Source organism: Mus pahari, chromosome 5 (assembly GCF_900095145.1).
Source record: "Mus pahari chromosome 5, PAHARI_EIJ_v1.1, whole genome shotgun sequence".
In the NCBI taxonomy this organism is placed as follows: Eukaryota; Metazoa; Chordata; class Mammalia; order Rodentia; family Muridae; genus Mus; species Mus pahari.
In genome coordinates, this window is record NC_034594.1 from 132,860,722 (window position 1) to 132,876,379 (window position 15,658).

General features: G+C 43.1%; 1 non-coding gene and 1 pseudogene across 1 annotated transcript; one reads left to right on the forward strand and one right to left on the reverse strand.

Annotated features, from left to right (window-relative positions):
- Positions 1 to 3,441: 3,441 nt before the first annotated feature.
- On the forward strand, positions 3,442 to 3,524 carry Trnal-cag. The gene has a single exon. It is a non-coding gene; the product is annotated as a tRNA-Leu (tRNA).
- A 3,658-nt stretch (positions 3,525 to 7,182) lies between these two features.
- Positions 7,183 to 7,292, reverse strand: LOC115064160 (annotated as a pseudogene).
- Between the last annotated feature and the right edge of the window lie 8,366 nt (positions 7,293 to 15,658).

The following is a 15,658-nucleotide window of genomic DNA, read 5'->3' on the forward strand; positions in this document are numbered from 1 at the left end:
CAAATCTTTTCTAAAGATTTTTTGGTTCGAAAATGTTTTTTCATGTAGTATATTTTGATCATATTATTTCCCTTCTCCCAGATCCTCCCTATCTCCCTACCCCTTCAACTTTGCTTGCTTTCTCTGTTGTTTAAAACAAACAAAAAAAATCAAAAACAAAAGCAAATGGAAATTAAAAAACAAATAAACAAAGAAAAACCCGGTAAGACAAAAAAAAAAAAAACACAAAAACAAATAACAAGCATGTGCGCGTGCACACCACAGTGTGAGTGATATACTCAGTGACACTTCATTGGGAAAAAAAATGCCTTTCTACTTTCCAGTAGGCATTAACTGCAAACAGCCTCTTGGTTAGGGGTGGGGCTTTGTGTCCACCTATTCTCGGTTCTGGCACTTTGTCTGGTATGGATCCATGCAGGTCTTATGCAGGCTGTCACGTCTCCATGAGTTTGTATGGGCATCAGTCCTATCGTATCTGGAAGACAGTTTCCTTGGGATCATCCATCACTTCCAGCTTCTTGTGATCGTTCCGCCTCCTCTTCCACATTGATCCCTGAGCCTTGAAGGGAAAGGTTTGATAAAGACATCCTATATAGGAATGACTGCTCCAAAGTCTCTCACAATGTCCAGAGTCTCTAATGTCCATTGTCTCATAATGTTATGGGTCTCTGTGCTAATTAGCATCCATTGAAAAAAAAGACCATTTTCTGATGAAGGATGAATGAGACACTGATCTATAAATAGGCATAGAAATATGTTGTTAGGAGTAACATTTTATGGTTATGTTCCTTTAGCAGAATAATAGCAGTATGTTTTCTCATAGGGTGCATAATCTCTCTAGTCTCAAGTTCTTGGACAGTTTAGCCATATAGATTATGGTATAGATTCCATTTCATCTCATGGATTAGGTTAGGATAAAAAAAAAAACCTTTTAAACAATTTTCTATTTATATCAGTCAGTAACAAGTGAATGCATCTTCCTCTCCCAACCTCTAACCAAGATGAGCATACCACAGCCTACCCTGTTTCATCCATAAGTTCTTGGTAGTCTCTGAGTTAGCTCTGGAAACTTCTTATGAAACTATTAAAGGGTTAGTGAGCGGGTGGATGATCTTCCATCCAAATCATGAGAGGATTTGGGTGATAGGAGTTCTCCTCAGAAGAGCTCATATAATTGTCTAGTGAAGTACTGTCATGTTAAGAGCCCATCAACAGAGCTAAACTGATCTTGGTGCTGGCAAAAGCCTAGGATTCAGAGAATTATAGGTTTCAGAGGAGCAGAGTGTAGTTTGTGACAATACCCAGCAACCCATCCTAGATGTGATAATCATTCTGGAAGGCTTGGAGAATAGGGCAAAGGAGAGGCTCAGCAGCTCAGTCATGTAGAGAAGTTCCAACAGATCTGGTGGGAAGAGAAAGGCGTTCTCAGGGAACAGCCTGCCAGAGGCCACAGGCCAGCTGGAAGAATGCACTGCATTCCACATTGGCTAATGACCTTGCCTGTCAGAACTGTTGGCAGAGGCCCTGATTACAACTGTGAGAGACTGCTGCCTCCCTAGGGTGATCCCCAAAACCAAGGGAACATTTGAGGTGTAGTAACAAAAGCTGTGAGAGAAGGCCTAGAAATATTTGAAGAGAGAAACTCCTAGAAGCAAGGAGCCTTTTGCCTGTCAAAGATGGAGTTCTAAGCCTTGATGCCTGGAATATGGCTGTTAAAATCCAATTCATTTTAATGTGTACGGATGAGTGAATATGGAGCCTTAAGTCACAAAAGTTGAGACTTCTTAGATTTGATGCACGATTGGAGTATCCAGCAAAGAAATGTATCACTTTGCCCATGCATCCTGATTCTTACAAGTGGGATATTTTAAAATATGCATTTGATCTTTGGACATAAGAATACCTAAACCTTGCAACCTCTATGGTGATAAACATATCTTTAAAAAGATCACTTGTGGTTAAGAGCAACAAATCCTTCAAACTGTAAGACTAGGCTGTCAAGAAAGGAGTGCCGACTTGTGCAGTTGTGGCTTTACTGTTATGATGGAGGTAGCAGCCAAGTGCTCTATGACTGGAGTTGATGCCCACACTCCACAGAAAGGACTCCATCCCTGTGACTATCAACCTGGCTAAAAACCCACTCTGAAGGAAATAATAAGCGTGGGGGAGGGACGGATATTCTTCTTTAACTAAGATGACACAATGTTAAATTGCCTTCTAGTAGTTTTCGTTTCAGTTCATAGACAAATGCTACTCCCAGCCTCAACTCAGCAAGCAGTTCTTTCTATGAGGACATGTCCAGGTCCACCACCCCCCTGCCTCTTCCCTACCGCACATCCCCCATCTTCCTAGATAACCACAAATGCTTGTTTATTTTCCTGTCTTACTTTCTGGACTATAAAGACACACTTACAGATTTCTCACTGGACTTCTTCCTCCAGGGATGCCTCTGGCAAATGGAGAAGGCTTCTCACTAAGTAGGAATCTAGAGACTGTAGGAGATGCTCCCCCTCGGCAATGTTCCTGGCCAATAAAAGACCTCAGTTCAAGCCATTAAAAAAAGTATTATTACCACTACTATAAAAATCTTTTCCTAGATTAGTCTTTAAAGTTAGATCAGACACTAACTACCCTAGAAATTATGCATAGTGTTTTTTGTATAGTCAAAGCACTTCTGCATCCATCAATTAATTTTGATAATTTACCATCATTAGCTAGCTAATTAAATTTGAAAATGAACCTCTAGAGGAGAAAGACCAATTTGAAAATATTACTTCAGGCAGATGTCCATGGGCTCAGCTCCTCCTTTCTTGACCTTCCATAAAATTAGTGAGCTCTGGGGTGGAACTGGGCCAAGCAAGAGTCCCCTGGGTTTCTCCTCCTTCTTATGTAGGCTAAGCCCAATGCTGGCCTCTCCAGAGCTTCCACAACAAACAGCCAGGAGAGACTCCTGAAATGTCATGTTCATCAGGATCACAACATCTTTATATTCCGCATCTCTACCACAAATGCATACAAAACATAGAACTCCTCTGGCCCTTGCTCTTGCAACAAAACTGGGAAAGGGGGAGGTAAATTGGCGGTGATTGGACACCAAGCAAGCCTCACAGTGTTTAGAGGAGACTTATGAAGGGGCCGCACAGCACTAAGTGTTTGTGTGTCTCCACACACTGAAATTCTAACCCCCAGTGTGATGAATCATTAACTGTATCCTCTGGGAGGAAAATAGCTGTATCCTTAATGAATGGATGGGACATCTCTATGCAGAAGCCCCCATGGTTAAAAACCATAAGAACTAAATGTCCGATGTAGCTAACACCTGTCTGGTGCTAAGGATGACACTATAGGTGTGTCAAGGAGAGGAAGTGTCTTAATGATTTCTCTGATGGCAGCTGCCAAGATTGAATAGAAAGGGAAGATGAAGAGACAATTACCCCCGCCATCAGGATGGCCGAGCGGTCTAAGGCGCTGCGTTCAGGTCACAGTCTCCCCTGGAGGCGTGGGTTCGAATCCCACTCCTGACAATTACTGCCCGTGTTATTCCAAAGAACTTAAATTTGGGTTTGCATGAGGAATGATGAAGAAGCGAAACAATCTCTCAGCCACTCTCCCCTCACTGATTATACCTTGCAAAGGTTAAAGGTAATTGCTAAGAAGCAAATGAAAATTCCTATTGTGTGGACGTCACCCAGTCTAAAATACTTCTCATTGCAACTCAAAGATAGTTGCTTGTACAAGGCACCAAGGATGAACGCTGTGGAAGAGATAAAGGTGCCTTACAAAGCTCTGCTTGGGGAACTAAGGGTGCATATTACAGTACACGTCTACCTCTTAGATTTATTTCTCTGTCATACATCCGGGCCAGGATCTCTCACCTAAAATCTGTGGAACGCTCCACAGCTCAATACAAGAAACGCTTTCATGGAATGTTAGCCCCCAGAAGTAACTTGATAAATTCTCATTTGCTTATCAAAGATGTTACTTCTGCAATCCATTAAAGAACTCTGCAACCCAAAGTATACAAACAAGCCTTACACCCAGGGCAACCATCAACACTCCTGAAAGCAGGCCTATACCCTGCTGGCTCTGTTCCAGGAAACCATGTCATACTGTCCCTTTCATGGCCAAGCTGGACTCTTTTCCATGTGCTCTTAAAAAAAAAAGAAAAAAAAAAAAAAAAAAAANTCCCTTTCATGGCCAAGCTGGACTCTTTTCCATGAGCGAGGGAAAAAAAAAAAAAAAAAAAAAAAAAAAAAAAAAGGAAAGACAAAGTCTCTGGATGCAGTGGTTTTCCTGGAAGTACCGGGAGGTTTCACAGTATGTTCGGTGCCTATGGAGCCTGACGGTGGCACTGCTACTTGCATATCACATAATACTAACAAACACAACAGGAACAGTAGCATTTTCAGGAGCATCATGATTTGCGGTAGAACTTCACCTTGTGAAATGTATAGCTTATTATCTCCATTTACAGGGATGGCTTGTACTACAGCCGAGACTGACTCCAACTCAGGTTATTTGCTGGTGGTGTGATAGAACGAATCCCAGTCACTCTGCGTTACTGAAATATTTTTAAATGAAAGCCTAGATAAAGGTTCAGGGGAAGAGCTTGATTGATCCTCAGTGACAACGGCAAGCGTTGTGATTTTTGTCTCCTTCCCCCCCCCACACACACACACCCAGAAAACTCCCATTGACTCCAGTGTCATCTGTCCTTAATTACAAGATGTTACTACTGTTTCCAGCCTCGGTTCACCTGTACTTCACAGAGTTTAGTGGGAGAGATGGTGTTATCCGAGTAATGTATGTGCTGTAAAAGTAAAAGCAACATCTCCTCCTGCACTGTGAAACCCAGTTAAGCACATACTCTCAGCAACTACTCACGGGTCTTGATTTGTTCATCCCAATCAAGATTCAGTGTCCAAGATAAAGTCTGAAAAAGGGCCCAGCCCCTGCAAACGAAAACAAAGACAAAACACAGATCCCAAGAAGGAAACCAAAATCCACCACAAAAGAAGAAAGGATAATTGTGCAAGACGCAATGGCCATCGCTACAGCCAATTCAGCAGGTCATTTATTTTCTAAGCATCTTAGTTTGAAATAATGAAGCATAATATCTAATAATGGTGTGTCTAGATATGAAAAGTGTGGGGGAAAGGTCATGGTTCAATATGATTAAATGTATATAGTGCTATAAGGTGAACTTATAAGCATAAAGAGAACTGAGATCTTACCTCATCTCCAACACTAACTCACTAAGTGATCTTAGCCTGCTTGGCTGTGATCTTCCTTATCACACTGGATTGAAGTGCTTGTCACAGTTTTTTCTTTTCTTTTCTTTTCTTTTCTTTTCTTTTCTTTTCTTTTCTTTTCTTTTCTTTAAAAAAAAAAACACTTATTATTGGTTCTTTGTGAATTTCACATCATGTACCCCAATCCCACTTATCCCCCCTCCCATCATACTCGTTCTCCACCCTTACAACCTCCCTGTCAATAGAGAAAAGAATCTTGTTGTGGAAGATTTAGTCTGTCACAGTGTGTCCCACAAGTACACCTTTTCCCCACACTTTGGTGCTCACAAATGTTCATTGCAGTGACTCATTGGTCTGGTATGAGGCCTCTGGCTTCTGCTACTCTATCNATACTGGAACCTCACTGGGACTCTTTTCAGAGGTCCTGTTGTTTCCCTGCATCATGGAGATCCTATAGTTTTGGATCTGTAGGACCAGCCCCTCCATGCACTCCAGCAGTTCATCTATAGGGTAGATGTTGGGCTGGGCCAACCCAGAGCCCTGGATCTGGACCTAAGAGGAATCTGAGCTTGTCAGACCATCACCTCTCCTACCCTCAGGGTCAGCTTCCCAGGAAATACCCAGCTGTCCAGGCAAGGTGCGGGGCTCACTTGCCCAAGCATTGCAGCTGGTGAGGGACATGGCCAATTCTCCCATTCTCGTAATCCAGGGGCCATCTCTTCTGCCTGCCAAGGAGGAGAGAAATTCCAAGAAGGAAAATCCACAACAAAAAGAGAAAGGATAAATGTTCAAGAAGTAGTGACAGCCGTCGCTACAGTCAATTCAGCAGGCCATTTATTTTCCCTCATGTGTGCCACTGAGAAGAGTCAGGGCTAGCTTCTCCTACATTCATCACCTAAAGCCAGCTAACCCATGCCCCACCACCACCACCAGGCTTGGTTCTACTGTGCTGCCCAGGCACGTTGTGGGGCCAGGTCTCCTGCTTGCCCCAGATAGCAGGAGTAGGTATCTCTTCCTTGTCCACAATACCCGCTCTAGAAAGGAGTGGTAGAGCGAGTTATTCCATGCTCCTAGGTAGGGCCAGGAGGCTGAATCACCAGCAAGTATTGCAGCCGGCTAGGGGCAGAGTCAGCTCCGCTGGTCTCATGCCTCCAGGGCCAGCTCTCCCATGAAGCCCAGGTGAGGGGTGGGCCCAGTTCTGCACACCCCTCAGACCTCAACAAGTCCCCACGTGGCAACTCAGACCAGGGATATCCACCTAGCCTTTAGTGGTAACAGACCCATACTGCAGCAGGGCCACGGACCCAGATGCTGCCTCCAGTGGCAGCACAGGCCAGGACCCCACCATGGTCCCAGGTGGCATCACTGACTACTCACATCAGGCTGTTCCTCACTACCCTCGAGTCTCCAGTTCTGCCTCTCTTCATCGTGCCCACATCTTTCTGTTTCTCTTTCTCTTCCATCTCTCCACCACTTACTGGTGCCTCTTAGTGGTGCCCAGGGTCTCTGAGTGTCCGAGGCTGTCTCAGGACTGGTCCTGGAAGTGCAGCGCCATGGCACCAGGCACGGGTCATCTTGGGCATGGCTTTTCTGTTTTCTGAGCCTGCACAGCACTGGACTGATGGTCATCTCAGGCTACTCAGGTTAGCTCCCTGTCTGGACCCCATGGTGCTGGTCAGGTGGTTGTCTTAGGCTTGCTCCTCACCTGGTCACATGAGTGGCCCTTTTGCAAGGGTCGTCTGTCTCCAGCTCACTCCCACAGGGGCTCATGTTCCCAGGTGAGGTTCTTCTCCTCTCTGGCTTGCTCCCCATCCTGGGAACCTATCTGGGCCTGCCTGGTACTCACCTGGTCATCATCTCAGGCTAACCCCCTGTCCAGGCCCCCTAGTGACTGAAGGGTGGTTGTCTCAAGCTTGCTTTTTTTCCCCCCAGTGTTAACCTACTAATCATGATCAGAACACTGAGGATAGGCATAGCCTCTGCCACCTACTGACAGACATGTGGCACAGCAGCCACACCTACAATGCCTCTAAGGGCATTCAATGTTTTCTTAATATCAAATGACTTCCTGAACAGTTAGTTATTGACATGAAACTGAAATCAGTGTTCCATTGAATAAATGGGATGACCTTTGGTTTTGAAGGTCATCTGAGTGCTCATCTTGCTGGGACCCCCCCCATCATTTCCTTCCTCCCCCCAGTCTTTATATACACCTGCCACTGTGCTATACACCTTCTACTCTCTATGCCTAATCTAAAGTCAGCACTAGGATGTCTATCAGTCAATCTACAAGTGGCTTTTCAGATGGAACTGTAGTTGATCTACCTGAACCCACTTTGTATTTTAAATGCAAACAGTAAAGGAAGCGGTGACAGTGACAAAATAAAGCCAGGGATGGCTCTCAAAATAAAGCCAGGGATGGCTAGGGAAACAAAGAGGGCTAAGAGGGCACTAGCTCCTTTTGTTCCTTTGTAGTATAAAGGATGCTTCATTAAGTGCTGCTACTCTCACGGGGTCCCTGGTCATCTTCCTCCCACCCTTGAGCCTCCCTCTCCCTGGACACATCATTTTGACTAACATTTGCTCCCCGATTTCAACTTGGTTATAGGTCTCTTACTCAGTGTGTACAGCTAGATTTGTTTTATGGACTGCCCCAACGTCTGTTCATTTTTTTGTAATCACTACAAAGCTCTTGTAATTGCTTCACCTTCATTCTTACAGGACAATGCTTTAACTGCTTGTCTGTGAAACCAAATATAATTGAAGTGGAAGAGACGGGGAAACCATCTAGACCAGTGGTTCTCGACCTTCCTAATGCTACCACCCGATAATACATTGTGGTGACCCCCCAACCATAAAATTAATTTTATTGCTACTTCACAACTATAATTTTGCAACTGTTATGAGTCACAATGTAAATATTTGTGTTTTCTGATGGTCTTAAGTGGCCCCTGTGAAAATGTTATCTGATCTCTCTCTCTCTCTCTCTCTCTCTCTCTCTCTCTCTCTCTCTCTCTCTCTCACATACACACACACACACAGAGAGAGAGAGAGAGAGAGAGAGAGAGAGAGAGAGAGAGAGAGAGAGAGAGAGAGAGAAAGGGGGGAGGATTGTGACCCACAGGTTGAGAACCATTGACCTAGATCCTTATCACTCAAAGTGTGCAGCATGTTTTCGATATGAAGTGTCCTTGGGAAATGTTCATGTGTTGAAGGCTTTGTCACTAGATGGTGGGTGCTACTGAAAGTTGATTGGGACATGCAGATGCTGACTTCAGTGAGTTAACACAATGATGAGTTCAAACCCTGAGGAGTCATTAGGAAGTAACCCCCAGATGTAGGAGATTGCTACAGCCATGCCCTAGAAGGATTTATCTTGTCTCTTGGCTTTCCCTGCTTCCTGTCTACTGTGAGCTGAGCTGTCCTGCTCCATCACACTCTCCCACTGTGATGTCCGACTTCCCGGGACATCTCAGAAGCAATGTAGCCACATGAGCATGAACTAATCTCTCTGAAATGACAAGGCAAAATAAAGCTCTCCTCCTTGTAAGTTGTCTTTCTTGGGTATTCAATCACAGTGACATAAAGTAATGGACACAATCTAATTGGTAGTCTAGAAACACTGGAATAGCCTTACTAGCCTATAAGAAATCTGCCTCTCAAGGCTGCCCTAACCCACTACATGAAGATCCTCATTTCAACAAAATCCTAGGGTGACAAACATCCACTTGATTTTGAAAGTAGATGTTGTAGAAATACCACCTCATTTCACAGAGAATTAGCATATCTAAAGTGAGTGGTTGAGATGGACTAGACCCCACCCAAGTCCCTTGGGTTGTTAACTATGTACTACTTTAACTCTTAAATACTCTTGATCCATTTTTATGCTTAACTAGTTTATCAAGAGTTTACCTCCATGTGAATTGGTAGACACCAACACACCAACACACCAACACACACACACACACACACACACACACACACACACACACATGCCAGTATTTAGTTTTCAAGTTCATCTTGTCTCATCTACTATGACTTTGTTATTTTAAATTATGGTCTCACCGAATAGCCCAGGCTAGTCTCAAACTTGTGGTTCTCCTGTCTTGGTTTCCCAAGCACTAGGATTTAGAGGCTCTCGCTCTTCTGCCTGCTTGCCGTGTGGGACTAAGCAACTGCTAGACCCTTGGACTTCCATTCACAGCTACTACTGAACCATTGTTTGGGAATTGGACTGCAGACTGTAAGTCATCAATACATTCCTTTACTATATAGAGACTATCCATAAGTTCTGTGACTCTAGAGAACCCTGACTAATACAGAACTATGCTCAGCTCAGTCTATTAACGTACCTTCATATTTTTTCTACAGCCTTATTCCCTTTCATGTGTTGATTCAATTTTCTCACTAGGACCTCCAAGAAATGAATTCAGTAGAGCTTGTCTTTCGGGTCTTATTTTCCTCTCCCATTTCCCTTCTACAATGCCCTTGGCTAATTATTAACTAGTCTCTCTTTGCACTAACATTTTATTTAGAATAAATGACTCAAATGAAACAGATGAAATAATCTCAACTTGATTTTATTCTAGTTCTTGGCTAAAATACTGAAATTTAAATTACAATTGCTTTACAGACTGCGGAGTTTGATAGTCCATTTTAGAACCTATGGACCTCATAAGTCAGGGATACAGGAAATTATTACTTGTGACTTATTCCAATTTTGAGCACTTTTATATCATCATATCTTCCTACTTTCAAAGACATAATACACCCTGGTTTCACCTTGGAAATTTCCAAAGCACATTGAGAGGAATGAGACAAATAAAGATGTATAGAAAAAAAGAAATGTCTCTTTCAGACGCCTACCAGACTCGTTATCTCCTTGCTGCATTCTGAAGCCCACAGCCCCGTGTATCTTGGATGTTGAAGCCCACAGCCCCGTGTATCTTGGATGTTGAAGCCCACAGCCCTGTGCATCTTGGATGTTGAAGCCCACAGCCCCGTGTATCTTGGATGTTGAAGCCCACAGCCCCGTGCATCTTGGATGTTGAAGCCCACAGCCCCGTGCATCTTGGATGTTGAAGCCCACAGCCCCGTGTATCTTGGATGTTGAAACCCACAGCCCCATGCATCTTGGATGTTGAAGCCCACAGCCCCGTGTATCTTGGATGTTGAGGCCCACAGCCCTGTGCATCTTGGATGTTGAAGCCCACAGCCCCGTGCATCTTGGATGTTGAAGTCCACAGCCCTGTGTATCTTGGATGTTGTTCTTCTACCCATTGTTCCTACCTATACAGCCTCCATTAGTGTTTCCCCCCTGATTCTTTTAACCTGTAACTGAGAGAACCTGACCAAGGACCCTTAGGGTCTACAAAAGTTCTTGGGCATTTGCATTTCAGTATCCCAAAGGTAGAGAGAAAGGAGATGGACAGCTCACAATGACACTCAGGCCACCTGATAAAGCACACACATCAGCAGGTGACTATGAGGCCCCTCTCTGAAAGGCATGGCTCTGACTCATGTGTTTTCAACAAAAAGGGGAAGAGAATCTGCCCCTGGTTAGCAAGTGTCCCTTGTGTTCCTGTTCTCACACACTGTCATTTCCAGTTTAAGATTATCCCATAACTTTGTGAGCAGCTACATTTGGATGTTTCTGAAACAAACAAGCAAAAACCCTAATTTTTTTTCCCACTACGTCCCCCTCCATCTTTGTTTGCTTTGAGAAATTTTCATGATCAGGAAAAGCTAAGAAATATGCAAGATGTCAGAAAATTCTTGAAACTAGCTTCTAGAGACAAATTTCTCCTTGTCCTAATAAACAGGAAAGTAGAAAATTGCTTTCTAATGTAACCTGAAGTCATTTACAAACAGAAGGCCCCTTTCCCATATATTTCCCGCTTCTTTATCTGAAATTCTGATACTAATTTACTGGTAGAAGTTTCCTCTGCTTTCTTGTTGCAGGGAGAATGGGAGGGGTCATGAGACAAGGCACATGAATCCATGTATTCTACTTGGCCCCAAACTATGCTTACTTTCAATTTTTCATGTGTTTAGAAGGTTAGAGAGGGTCCTAGTTGTCCGTTGCAAGCTTGGGGGCTGTATGTAGTAAAGGGAAGCACAGAGATAGGACCATCTTCAGACCAGAAAAGATTCTATCCCTGAGCAAGACTCTCTGAAGTCCAAGAAGAAGCCAAGTTCACAGTGACAGCTTCATCTCACTGTCTCCTGACGATCCAAAACTTCCCTTCTGTTGATGGGGGATCACTTGCATTCAGCAGCCATAGGTAATAAGAAAGGGAGAATGAGTAATGTATGGAGACAGAAGACAACCAGAAACAACATCCATGGTGGCCTGAAAAGAAATAGCGCAATTTGTTTATACACGTTTGACAAATAACCCCAGAATCACAAATTNCTTGTACAGTCTCCTCCATGTGAAGAAATCTGTCTAGGCTCCCATGGCAGTGTCAACACAAAAACACAACTTTCACCTCAAAGAGGATAAAAGATGGTTTAGTCTTAAGCCAGCTATGATCATCGCCTGGAAAGACAGATTTGGGTTATCTTGCAGTTCATGTTCCAACTTATTAACAGTTTCATCATGTTTCTACCATAACAGAGCAACAACAGAAAACTTCACACCTTTCGAATCATTTGATGGAAACATCAGAGAAGTGGGTTCCAGAAGACCAGGGAAAACTCAGCTGCAGACTGGGATGCTACGTGATCTGACTTGATTTGTAGCCATTTGGTTGGCAGGGGCTATGTTTGTGTGTTTCAAAGGATCTGCCCAGCAGTCATGAAGATGTTAGTGTACACACAGAGAAGGACAATCACCAGCTGTTAAGGGAACCAAAGGTGACCCAAGATAATGTGGGTCTTGACAGGCAACACTGCAAACGCTCCACTATCATCAATGCTGTGATCAGTTAACCAGCCTTGCAGAAGGTTCAGTGTGAGGTGAGGTTCCCACCAGGGACTTTCATTCACACCAGAAGTGACAAAAAACAAGTTGCAAATGATGACAGGATGGGAAATACAGCATCAGAGCTTTGTAGGCATAAGACAGGGGCCCCCCTTCACATGTTAAGGAGGCCTGATCTACAGACAAATACAGAATCTAGAGTTCCCCTGAGAAAATGTTTAATTTATCCATTCACTCATTTAATGGATGTTAAAAAGAGGCTAGAGATGTTTCGGTGGTTAGGAGCTACTTTATTGCTCTTGCAGAAGACCTGAGATCTGTTTTCTTATCGGACAGCTCAGAATCCTTTGAAACATCAGCTCCAGATGAACCAACTAGTTCTGCTGGCCTTCTCAGGCACCTGCACTCAAGGACACACACACACACACACACACACACACACACACACACTTAGAAAATACATCTCTACTATGACTTAACAAGTGACAGTCAAATAGTAGTAAGAGATCCCTCAAAAGATAGAGAATTGTGATAGAATTAAGAAACAGCATCCAACTTGGAGAATTAGATAGAGCAAACATTGTGTGTATGTGTGGTTGTGTGTTGATAAACAAGTTAGATGGTAGGCATAGAAAAAGAAACTGACTTTTTTGCTGAAGAATAAACTGGGAGACAAGATTACAGCAGATGAACACAGATAAGCAATCAGGGTATATTCCTTCATCATATGTTGCTGTACTGAATGGCACAGAGCAAATCATTTATAAAGAATAGAGGTTTAATTAGTTCGTGGCTCTGCCCTTGGTCTCAGCTGAATGGCCAATAACATGCTGAAGGTTGAGAATTTCACTTGCATGGTGCTAGAATTTGTTTAGCATCTGGCTAAAGCTTTCTTGCTATACTCCAACTCAGCAGAAGGCATTGCATCGTGAAACAGAAAGAAAGTAAGCCACAGAGAAGTCATTTTTATGGGAGAGCCACTCCTACAGTAACTCATTAATCCACTAATTAATCAATTTGGGAAAACAAATGACTTTTGGTTCAATGAATTCCCAACGGTCCCACCTCCAAATACAAGCAATGTAAATTTGAGGATTAAACTTCCAACATATGAACTCTGTGAGGGAAATATTCAAACTAGAGGAAAAGGGTTCTTGCTGCTGAAAAAGTCTTATGCCATATTAATATACACTCATTCACTCTGTAAAGAAACCTAGGAAGCCATTGACATAATTCAGCCAAAGATATGTCATTATCAAATTTTCTTGTGAAGATGAAGCACTCTACACTTTGTGTGGAGCAGGCATTGGAGACATTTGAAATTGGAGATAGAAAAAGTGACAATGATGTCATCATGTGGTTAAGAGACAGGTAAGGAGACCCACACTGATCGGGCAGCTAGGAATGAGGAGCTGAGAGTAGAATTCAGAACAATGTACGAGGAAAAGCCAATCACATGTGGTAGTGAACTGAATGAGAAGATAGGAAGAAAATTAACATTCACAATGGCCTTCAAGCACCCAAGTGCTTTCTTAAGTGATTAGTAGGTGACAGGGCTACAAATAGAACTGAAGAATTATAAGGAAGAAGGTTTAGTGAATGGATCTGGAAGTCTTGCTATGTTTGAGGAAACTGAGTGGCTTCCTGGTTTAAAGTTTTTGCACAGTCATTGCACAGAGCTTCTCCAAGTTAGGCCAAAGGCCTAGAATTTGGACACCATAATCAGCAAGCCAGGGACAATTGAAGCTAGTGAAGTGAATACTCAGAATGAGAAGCCAATCAAGCTTCCAGGTGTAACCTTGAACAACCCCAAAATTTAAGAGACAAGAGAAGCAGGCAGGATGTCCATCTGCAACAGACTTAAAGAAGAATTACAAAGATGAGGATAACGGAGAATGTGGAGAACAGGGATGCCGCCTGAAAGTTTGCTTATTGGAGATATCAGATGACTTGCATCATATGGAGCAGAGGTACAGTGACGTAAGATTTTTTTTTAAAGATTTATTATTATACAGAAGTACACTGTAGCTATCTTCAGACATGCCAGAAGAGGGCGTCAGATCTCATTATGGGTGGTTGTGAGCCACCATGTGGTTGCTGGGATTTGAACTCAGGACCTTCAAGAAGAGTAGTCAGTGTTCTTACCTGATGAGCCATCTTGCCAGCCCCGTGACATAAGATTGACACATCCTGATTGACATAGCGGTGAAGAAAGTACTGACCAGAGAAACTGAATAGAGTGACTTAAAAAGAAAAAGCAAAATGAAGTAGAATCAGAAAGTAGGTCTGCTTGAAAAGTTTACTCAAGGAATGGAGAAAAAAAATGTTGAAATGTGTAGAAATTTTAAGCGCAAGGAAAGCTTTCAGGACTGAAGGCAAGTGGAGTAGGTTTGAAGACTTAGAGGAGAGGTAGAAAACACAGGATGGGGAGGAGTGGATATGCAACAAGCTCCAGGGAAGTAAGAAGCAGTAAGATCCAGAGTCCAGAGCAAAGGAATCCCTCAAGGTCTAAAGGAAAACTGAAAGCAATATTTAGAATGCTTTCACCATGAGCAACATAAAGTATAACACAAAGGAGTTAAACAATAAGGAGACTAAGTCATCATCTAAGACAAACAGCGATTGGAGATGGGGACTGGGTAAGCCAGTGGCTTACCTACAACTCTAAGACTCAGGTTCACTTGGTAATGCCTGGTGTCCTCAACAAATATCTACTCCCACCATGATGAGAAGAAGTGTTTTGGCAAGGAAAACACTTTCCCTAGATTTTTTTTAATAGAAACTGACTAGATGGTTGTCATGGTTTGTATATGCTCAGCCTACAGAGAGGCACTATTAGAAGTTGTGACCCTGTTGGAGTAGGTGTGTCACTGAAGGGGTGGGCTTTAAGACCCTCTTCCTAGCTGCCTGGAAGTCAGTATTCTGCTAGCAGCCTGCAGATGAAGATGTAGAACTCTCAGTTCCTCCTGCACTGTGCCTGCCTGGATGTTTCCATGTTCCCACCTTGATGATTATGGACTGGACCTCTGAACCTGTAAGCCGGCTCCAATTAAATGTTGTCCTTATACTAGTTGCCTTGGTCATGGTATCTGTTCACAGTAGTAAAACTCTAACACAATGGTGGAGATTTTTTTTCATAAGCTTAAGCCAAGTCCTGAGAAGGAAACTGAGCAGCTACAAGTGAGTTGGAAAAGATTGTGATATATACTTGAGTAGGCAAGAGTCTGCAAGGTTTCAAATCAGAGTCCTTTTACATGAAGACTAGAATAATGGTGGCTATGGCTGTCAAGTAAGCAACTAAAAGTGATAGCCCTAGCTATTTATAATTTATGAACAGGAAAAGGAAATATGCTTAGTTTTCTTCATTACATCTTTTTTTTTTTTTTTTTTTTTTTTTTTGGTTTTTTTGAGACAGGGTTTCTCTGTGTAGCTCTGGCTGTCCTGGAACTCATTCTGTAGACCAGGCTGGCCTCGAACTCAG